General features: G+C 35.9%; 1 long non-coding RNA gene across 1 annotated transcript; it reads left to right on the top strand.

Annotated features, from left to right (window-relative positions):
* Positions 1-761: 761 nt before the first annotated feature.
* LOC110674412 lies at positions 762-1,774 on the top strand. The gene is made up of 2 exons (XR_002498840.1): positions 762-1,177; positions 1,240-1,774. It is a non-coding gene; the product is annotated as an uncharacterized LOC110674412 (long non-coding RNA).
* Positions 1,775-10,450: the final 8,676 nt, after the last annotated feature.

Here is a 10,450-nt window from a genome sequence, read left to right as displayed (position 1 = left end):
TTGTATTATTATTCCATGAATTTTGTATGAACTGCGTCGTCGTAGGTAAAAGTGTGGAAGTTCGTTGAAAGAAGTATGATATTTGTGTAGGATATTGAATTGAGTCCTAAAATTTTTAATAAAATCTTGTTTTTATTTAACAACCTAAAAGAGCATGTTACTTCAACTACTTCAGCATTTTTTCCCGCTCAAATAACGGCTATATCATAATTAAACTTTTATTTAAAAATTGGGTCCACAATTGAACCTCGACACTTGAGATCATGTTTGACGTTCGCTTAGTCGACAAAAACACCACAGGGGTTTTAGTTTCAACACTGGGGTTGTTCCTATCTGACATTTCGGAAGGTACACGGAAAACAAAATACACCCAATATTTGAGTTTAAGCCAAGGGGTGTGACCTGAGACGAGACTCGCGAAGACGGTCTTCTTTTTCTGTGATTGCTGAGTTTTTTTCTTATTCCACTTTGTGTTTATACCAATTATGCGCATGCTGTTCAAATCCTCACATGAACCTCTCAGCAAAAAATGATTGAGTTTGCATCACATCGAATCATAAATAGCCGTTTGAGTGAAATTTCATGCCAGCAAACGTAGCAGCACAGATAACAGATGTTTATGCTGGAACAATTTTTTCCAAAAACCTGTGTAAAATTTCAAACCAAAATACGTTGGAAATCACTGGCGCACTAATGCCATCTGTACAACGAATTGCGGCAGTATCTCTATCATCTGACATGATGTGCTTAAAGCAATCTGTCAACCGATGAATCAAAACAAAAACAAAGTGTTGTGATCTGGTGGTCTTTTTCATAATCTTATCGACCGTATCTAATAATATAATATAAAATACCTACGCTTTTTGTTATATTACACGGTATAATAACGCGGTATATTACGCTTCGCTTTCGTGTACCTTTGAAGACGACCGGAACTTCAGTAGTTTATCAACATCGGTGTTCTAATATCTATAAACGATCATAGCAACCGCCGAGTTCATTGAGTTCAGTTTTACCAGTTTTACAGCATTGATAAAAATGTAATTACACAAATGGTTATATGTGATGAATGTCCGGTTCGAATGGAAGCAAGAACGATTTGATTTTTCATTCGAAGTTCTCGGAAAGCAGTCAATTTCAAAGAGGTCAACAGTGGATAACTGCAAGAGGTTGTACGGTAGGTAATTTTTTTTTTTTTTCATTTTAATGGATGATATTTGATCATTCTTTGCTTTTTAGGATTGATTATCATGTCCATACATCAAATGAACAGAGCAGAGCAGTGCGCTGCGTTTAGTTTCTAAACTAGTTGTGCCCCTACTGCTTGATTAAGATGCCTACTATACATGGGTAATCACTACGCCAGGATGGATCCGGATCAGGCACTACGTTGAGACCCAAATTAACCTGACGTCAAAGACTCTGGCTAGAGATAACTCGCATACTATGCGTTGCTAATTTTGGAGTACTTCACAAAACATGATGTGTAATAGAAGGTCCCTTCGTTTATTAGTTACTCAGTACTGAAGAAAATGGCAAGAAATTGAAGGCCCGTCCTCATGTACTATTCGACGACTATAACCTGAAGCGATATTGCAGTTAACGAAAAGAAAAACGTAGGATTGATTGTTAAAAATTTGCTGTTTCGACTACCATGATGAAGCGAACTGTAGGGGTGATCGGAACAATATGGTCCACCTAAGGAAAACGTCATGTAATGCATAGAAAAATAGCGAAGACTAACGTTTAAATGCAAGTGACTTGTACTATAAAATGTTTTCTTTAATGTTATGCCGAAAATAATATTAACATCAACATGAAACTTTTCTTAGGAACGTTTAAAAAAATTGTATTCATTAACCATACGAGCACTATGAGCCACCCAATGGAGCAGAATGAGCCACCTCATTCAATCATATGATTTTTATTTGAAACAATGTAGAGAAGAGCTAATGATAAACAGTATATATTGGAAAGAAAATTTTATTAGCATTGCTTGAAATCTAGCGACTCATTTTGATAGATACATAAAACATATATTCAATAGACCATGTAATTCTTGTATTAAATTTCAACACTTGGTTAAACGTATTTTATAGCAAAGATTATTTTAAAGATTTTTATTGTGATGGCTATTTTAAGCATCTTCTAGTAGATCATAATGATACTTAACATAAAAACACTGTTTTTGAGATCAAATCCGGGGCGGCGCATATTGCCTCTATTGCCCCTAATTGTGTGATTTGATGTTTACTTAGCTAGGGGGCTTAGAGATAAAATGCACAAGCTAAGGTAGGTGTGCCGAAATGAAGACTAAACAACATGTATGTACAGTGTTTCAAGACACACTCAAAATAATTTTGTTGTATAACCAACTGAATCTGTGGTGAAATTAGGAACTGCATCAATGATTTTCAACCGAGTATAAAAATCCGTTAAATTTACCAATATACTAAACTTTGGTGAAAACCACTGAGCAGTGCAGTAAACGTGACCAAGTTCATAGTAACCTCTACTAAATAGCATTTGGGTTTATTCTACGACTGGCGTGAGGTGAGAATTGTCGGTGTCAAATGGAGAGTCACTTCACTCGAGTCGAGAATTGTCACCTCGGTATACGACACCGACAATTCTCACCTCACGCCAGTCGTAGAATAAACCCAATTGTTTTTCCATCTGTAACACCTTGCTCGAAAGTAAGATTCCAAATTTGTCAGACCAATAATATTCGTAGTTATGAACACTACACCTCTGGTCAAATAAACCAAATTTAATTTCATTTGTAGTAGTTAACAGATATTTGTGGTCGGTTAAAATCGTTGGTTAAATTCTTAATTTTATTATAGATTCAGTAGGGTATACAGACATTTGGGTTTATTCTACGAGTGGCGTGAGGTGACAATTGTCGGTCTCGTATAGCGAGGTGACAATTCTCGACTCGAGTGAAGTGACTCTCCATTTGATTTGCACGGCGAGTCACTTCACTCGAGTCGAGAATTGTCACCTCGCTATACGACACCGACAATTGTCACCTCACGCCACTCGTAGAATAAACCCAATTAAAATAATTTCAGTACACGAATCTATATATAGTTGTACTGGACAGCTCCCAATACCGGACGGACTGAGAAAAGAGAAATCATGATCTAATCAAGATGATGTATTAGAAGAAGAGGAACATATTAAACCATGGAAGCTAAGAAGCATTTTTCTATCTACCATAATAAAATCATTGATAATTTCATATCTACAATTTTATATAGCCTGAAATTATTTTTAATAAAAAAAATATATTGTATAAAATCATATGAATTTCACTCTAATAATCCATTTTGATATGATAATGCATTTTTATAATTTTCATTGCGAAAATATGCTATTTTTTATAATTTAATGATCGATGAATGGAGCATGAAGCGGTGAATGGCATCCTTACGGTAGTTCTTGTGGGTCCGACCGGTCCAAATAACGTTACAGCATCAAGGCATCAATACGTTCAGGTATTCAACTATGCTAGAGAAGCGATAGAGTTTTTTATTTTCTAATAAGTGTTAATTATTTAATACATTTTTCTTTTATTTTATATATCCAGATTTTAACAACTTTGTTCCTTAACTTATAATGTAACAACAGTTTACATATTAACAAAATGGTAGGTACTGAGGAGTAACTCGTGCACGTTTATTAGGATCTCGCTATTAAGTCCCACTGGTAAATTCATTTATCCAGCTTTTGGTGGCTTGTTTCATAGGTACAAGACAAAACAATGGTAAAAAGGTTAAGAAGGTACAGGTAAATTCATACGGAAAGCTTTGCGGTTGCGTTTTGTTCGACGTTTGTTGTTCTGAGCCAACTTGTTTTTAAATCGAATTTCCCTCAAAAATCCTTGAATGAAAGTATTGAAAATAAAATCCATTAGTTTTTTGAAACAGCCTTTACAAATTGATGTTCCGAATTGCTCATAGGTAATGTACTGCTTCATTCGCTGTTTTACACCCTTCCGATTTTCATACAAAAATTTCTTAAATTTCCGGTTGAACACAGCGAATGCCACTATTCCTATATCATACAGTTTGGTGTTGGGAATATTGATCTTCCGGGTAGATGCCTGAGCTTTTAACTTAGAAAAAGAGTAATCCTCATTCTGTAAATAGTCGTCATCCTGTGTGGCCTTTAACTGTTCACGACACTTTTTATGATGAAGTTTATTAACTGCTGCTCCAAGAATATACACTAATGCGTTTAGATCTTTTTTGTGGAACTCGAATAGTGTATCTACGTCCAACGGCTCAAACTCGTAGGAGTTAGTTTTCAGATCTTGCATAGAAATTTGTTCTTAGTCCTTCTCGTTTAAAAGGGATGGTACTTTCCCAGGAAACATTTGCCTATTCTATAATCATTTATTAAGCAATTTTTCACAACTACATACTGAATAGTTGCTTTATTATATTACTTTGCAGCTGCTACGCACACATTGTTCAAGCAAATCTGGCGAAATTATTAGGCTACTTATCATTTAATGATTGTAATCATATATTGTAGTGATGTTTATTCAGGTTTCACTTAGCCTAATAAGGATTGTTGATTTAACAACCCTAATTTAACAAACAACATTATTGCAGTTTAGTTCAGCATCATGTTTAACAACTTTTAAATTATTTCCATGTGAAGCATTTGTTCAGGCGTTGTTCACACAAATTTGGAGAAGTTATAAAGCGTGTCGTTGTATATTGACTTTATTCTACGACTTCAAAATCGCTTTATAAACATTTATCTCAGCTTTTATTCAACTGTCACAAACTTAATTGAAAACAAATAAATGACCAAAAATCGCTAACACTGTACACCAAATGCAGTGTATACTTTTACCATGAATTAATAACCACTTTTAATAATTAACTGGATATTGGATTCAAACTCGAGACCTTCCCATCATCAGCGATGTACCTTGCCATCTGCACCATCCTTGAATTCATATATCAGCCTACCCGTGCCCAATATAAACCTCTTGTAGCTGAATATTGATCATGCTTGAGGTTCTATTCAGCAATGTCTAATCAACAAGTGCTAGGCTGATCAACAACTGTACAAGCGCATTACTTCTGCTGCTGTTCAGTACTGATGCAAGCTGAATTCAGTCGGCTATTTATAGCGCACAGTGAGAAAATTTATGTCAATGCTGATCAAAAATAAAGTTTATTCACAAAGTAAAAACAATCTGAAATAATTTATCAAATTTCAGATAAAGTTTTAACTTGTTAAAACTTCAATTTAATTGTTCATCTAACTATACTAAAATTCATTTATTTCATATTTTATATTTTTTATAAGGTTAATATATTAATTTTTGTCGTATTTTTTCTTTTAAGCATTATAGAAATATAAAATATATTTCAATCATTTGTATGTTAAATGTGCTCTTTTTGTTTTTCAAAATAATCCTTTATCAGAGGACTGATTCAAAATATTTTTCAAACGCAGTTGAATAATTGTATTGAACAGTTATTCAGTTATTATTGTATCCAATATGTTTTTATATATTAGTAAGTAAGTGACGAATTCGCGGCGAAAAGTCACTCAAATAGAGATAAATAATTTTTAGATATTTTGTCCATTTTACGAAAATTTGGCTATGGTGTGACATTTTTTGTAAAGTTTATTTGTTGCTGAACAATGTGTTTATTAATCGTTATTTTGGCCTTCTTTGGCTTAACTGCTCGGATGATATATCTATGTTGTATTTGCATTTTATTAAATACCTATATAGCTTTTAATCATGTGCTTGTTAAGCATGGAAACAGCTCAAGTGCGAAGCAACCAAAACGTTAGTTCGTCTCCTATACATCTGTTCACACAAATATATTTGTTTGGTCGAATATTGGCTCTTTAATAGAAGGAAAAATGACTTGTTCAACTTATTAGTAAAACAATCTTGACAAGTCGACAGAGATTATTTGTAAAAGTTTAATAAGTGTTGATTCTACTATTATTTATTCCAATGAAAAATGTTGAACATTGCCTTAACTTTGGATCCAAATAGCATCTTCTCAGCTCTTTGTAGGGCTTTTTTCAGCTGTCACCATTATTCAACAATAATTAAATATGTATGTTTATATGTGACTCTTGACTGTTAGTTGGGTAAACACTTTCATGTAATTATTGTTAAATTATTATAGATACTTCGATTATCATTAATAATGTTATGATTAGTAACTATTTCCGATATCAATAACGTCGCAGATGATGATCACTACATTTAGAAAATTTAAATTATAATCTTTTTAATTCATTGTGATTCGAACTTTACCTTCGATGATCCATTGTCGCCTACATGGCTTGGATTTGATTTGTTTTCCTGGAAACTATCTTGAATTTATTTATTTAATGAAGCAGGAAAAACCCCCAAGGAAAAACCAGGGAAAAACTTTGAAAATAAAAAAAAGACAGAATATGTTTTGCTTGAATAAAAGCATACTCATAAACTGTTATTTACCTTGTTTATAAGTTTCACTAATCATGCTGGTCAACATTTTAAGTATTAGACACTGAAACTTTTGTACGATTTGTTGTTAATCAAATGTTCAATGTTCTACTTAAATGTTCGCTACAACCTATAGAAGCTTTTAATTAGTCAATTGTTAAACTTCTTATGTGTTGTAGAACAAAAGCTACTATATTTGCATTTTTGGAGGTTTATTCAGCTCTTACTCAAAACAAAAACTTCAAGTGGAATAACAGCTTTTTAATAAGCGTAAATTAATTTTATACAATTAATGATTCAACTAAAAATTTGTTCAGCAATGGTTGCTGCTATGCAGCTTGTATTAAACACGTAAGTATCTTTAAAGCTACCAATTGTTCCTTGGGTTGTCATCTTGGCAATTCCTGCCTTCATTGGAGTCATTGGAAGCTGTGATCATAGCATATTTGAATGCACTGCTAAATTGAAACACGTTCGGAGCATCATTAAATCCACAGCGACGGCGGATTTCGGAGAAAAAATTTTCCAAGCAATCTTGACATAGTGGATTGGTGCACAAATATGTGCATCGATATTTAGTTTTAACTATGTTCCAAATCCAAAGCAAAGCATGAATATTTCCTATAAATCCCTTCAGATAAGCTGGATTCCTTTGGGCTGCTGTTAGTTGTTTGGACTCCTTTCGTGCCTAAAATACAATAAAAAAAATATGTCAAAGAGGAATTCATTTTCATAATGGGCCCCTTGATTATACAGACTCCAATCCAACTAATACGTAACGCTAAAATTGAAAAATTTTGACCATCTTCCCACTCCCCTCCATAATGCTTTTTTATATTTTATTTTTTCTATGACTCGTAATGCTTGAGCCTACTGCCTCCTTCTCTTCATGCATTACGTAATTTGTGGACGGCATCTTATACGGAACGATATTCTTGCCTTTCGAACGTCGAAACACGCTTTCGATGTATAGTACATGGTCTTAAAGATCTGTAGCGTCTCTTCCAGAAAGTTTAGGTGAACTGATTGATCCGTAATTGGAGCTCTGTAAGGCTGAATGGGAATTATTAATGCATGCCTCATGAAGTACAAATTATGTGGAAACATTTACCTTGCCAATCGAATCTGAATAACGTTCCTTTGAGTTGAATGTGTCAAACAGCTTGTCATGGAGAGCAACGAATGCTTATGTTTGCAGCGACTCTTTCGGTAGTGTTCCTGCTTCTACGTAATGCTGGATAGCAATTGCACAAGATTCGCTTAACGTTCGTGTTGCCATTGCCACATTCATTCTAGAGAACGGTGGAAGATTAATGGATTTGTAATGCAACTTGGGAGCCAAACGTAACGTGGATTCTGTGTCTGCATCGTAAAGAAGCTTCAAATGGTCGAAAGATGCAATTTTTTTGTTGAACACTGCGTTGTGTTTGTAGATTGCATTTCGTGCATTTTTTAATAAATGTGGTGAATCAAACATAACGGCAATATCTTTGTTATCAACTTGCATTATCGGTTGTTCAGCACTCACTCCGGCTTCACGAACCATTTTTTGATTAGTCGTACTCTGGTCCATCACAAGAGCTAGCGGAATCAGGCCAGAACTACGAACAGCTCTAATACTCTTTTTCACTAGGTTCATTTGAACTCTACTTCCAAGGCTGTTGTGAGCTAGAAGATATCCAATAGGCTAAAAGTAAAGGATCGTTAAATCACAGATAAGTTGAATTAATTTGAATATCTTTTTGTAAAAGTTTCATAACAGGGGTCTCGCACAAATAATGGCACGCTTATCAAGCCCTAGAACATTTTTAGAAGGCCTATGTACAAAGTAAGGGGGGGGGGGGGGGGTAAGTTGTAGAAAATGCCCAAATTAAGCGTGACATTATATGTATTGTAAATTTTGCACCTTATCGGACGCGACGATTTGTAATCGTCGCCAGAGAAACCGTCGCCAAAATCGTCGCCAGCCAACCAGCCGGTGCGAATTTGCCGTTTCACCAGTCTTACCAACACAACGGCAAATCACCTCCTTTGATTCGTTTGCTGGCGACGATTTTGTTGCTCTGTTCGACAGTTGGCGGCGCGTTTTGTTGCCAATGAAACAGACAATATATCACCCCATAGAAGCAATCAACTGTACCTGTTTGAAGCTGCGATACATGCCAGATACCATCACGACAATAGCTTCAGTTGCCAACTTTGATGGATCGTTCTTCTCGATCTTTTTAGCAATGCCATGATTTGGAAATCCATAAAACGTGTCAGATTTTGAACAGTAAGTTAGGTCCGATTTTAGTGACATGCCATCTAAACAAACCATCACTATTTTCTCCTTTTTGGTTCTAATAAGCTTAGTCTTCTTTCCAAACCGATTGAGAATAATTTTGTTCAATCCTGGTTCCAGTCTTATATTCCGGTTATAGTTGTACACTTTTAACCGTCATTTCAAATACGACCGGTCAACTGGCAATCGTTTGTAGATGGCGCTCCCATCATTCTCAGTTTGTCCAAGTGTAACTGTCAAACATGTTGTTTTGTTATTGTTGGCGTTGATTTTAATCAGAAGCTAAGTTCTCTTCGCAGCAAACGAGCTAAAATGGGAAGAAAGTGCGAATTTTATACGTGCGGAAGCTTGCAGGGAAATGGAAATAAAACATTTTTTAGTTTTCCTAAAAGCGAAATGCAGTAAGTATAGCAATATTATATTTTTGAGCCTTATAATGTAACCCAAACAATCTTAGATGTGCGATGTGGGTGGAAGCCTGTAACTCACCAGAGGCAGCGTACATCTTCAAATCGGATGGGGTTCAGGCATTTCGGAAGAAAAAGATCTGTTCTGATCATTTTGCACCCAAAGCATTCAAGGATGCCAGCAGGAAACACAAAGGGTAAGCTAACAACCATACGATCAAATGTATATGACTAATATGGTTTCCATAAAGACTGTTGCCAGGTGCTCTTCCAATGACCTGCAGAGGTTTTGCGAAAATGCTCAAAAACGAGCATTATAATAGTTCCGAAAAACCATGTGTCGAGTATTTGAATGACGATCCTGACTTCAATGTGTGGCGTGCCAAAGTAATGGAGGAACAGGAAATCGACGATGGAAAACAGCACCGAAAATCCCCTGAAGAACGGCTACTGCAAATATATTCCTTCGAGCGTTGTTGTGTGGAATCTACGACATCCAGTACCAACGAGGAGCGAGGAGATGAATGTATGAAAAAGCGGGAGCTGCTTGGACAACCGGAAGATGAACAGGAGCTTATCACCAAACAGGAACTGGGCGCGCAGGAGAATGTAAATCAAGAACTGATGTGCGAGAAAACGAACGAAGAACTACTGTTCTCCTTAGATGGTTTGGTCATCAATCAGAAATTACCAGGTCGAAATGAAGAATTTGCGGAGGAATTAGAACAGGAGCAACTTGTTGGATTATCGGAACACAATTTTGGTCCGGTGTGTAGCTCGTACTCCTTTTTCCAGCTCGCCCCAGAAGAGGACCAGGTTTACAAAGGCAACAACCAAATTCACGAAATAGGAGCTGAGGAAGGCCAATGTCTAACATCATTCTCATCTAGACGTAGTCATCAAGAGGCAGTCGAACAATTGTTGAACGTTGAAAAGGAAGCCAACCAAAATCTGAAACAACAACTGAAGATCGTTCGTCGCCAACTTTTCGTTTCGAAGCAAACTAGTGATAGACGTTTAGAGGCGGCAAAGCGTAGCAAGCGTGTCGTTGCAAAGCTCAGGACCGAACTCAAGACAATGAAAAAGCGTAAGTCTGCTGCAGAAAAGCTCGGTGAACAAGCTGCAGGTAATCCTATAATAAGAGATTCGTTAAAAAATGCTTCTCGACACCCTAAAGCTCGTCGCTATCACCCAGCAACAATGAAATTCGCTGCAGGAATTTATTTGAACGGTCCAAGAACTTATCGATATATGCGAAATTCCAAACACATAGTACTG

Source organism: Aedes aegypti, chromosome 1, assembly GCF_002204515.2.
Source record: "Aedes aegypti strain LVP_AGWG chromosome 1, AaegL5.0 Primary Assembly, whole genome shotgun sequence".
Taxonomy (NCBI): domain Eukaryota; kingdom Metazoa; phylum Arthropoda; class Insecta; order Diptera; family Culicidae; genus Aedes; species Aedes aegypti.
The sequence above is the reverse complement of the archived record's forward strand: the minus strand, read 5'-3'. Positions and strand labels throughout refer to the sequence as shown.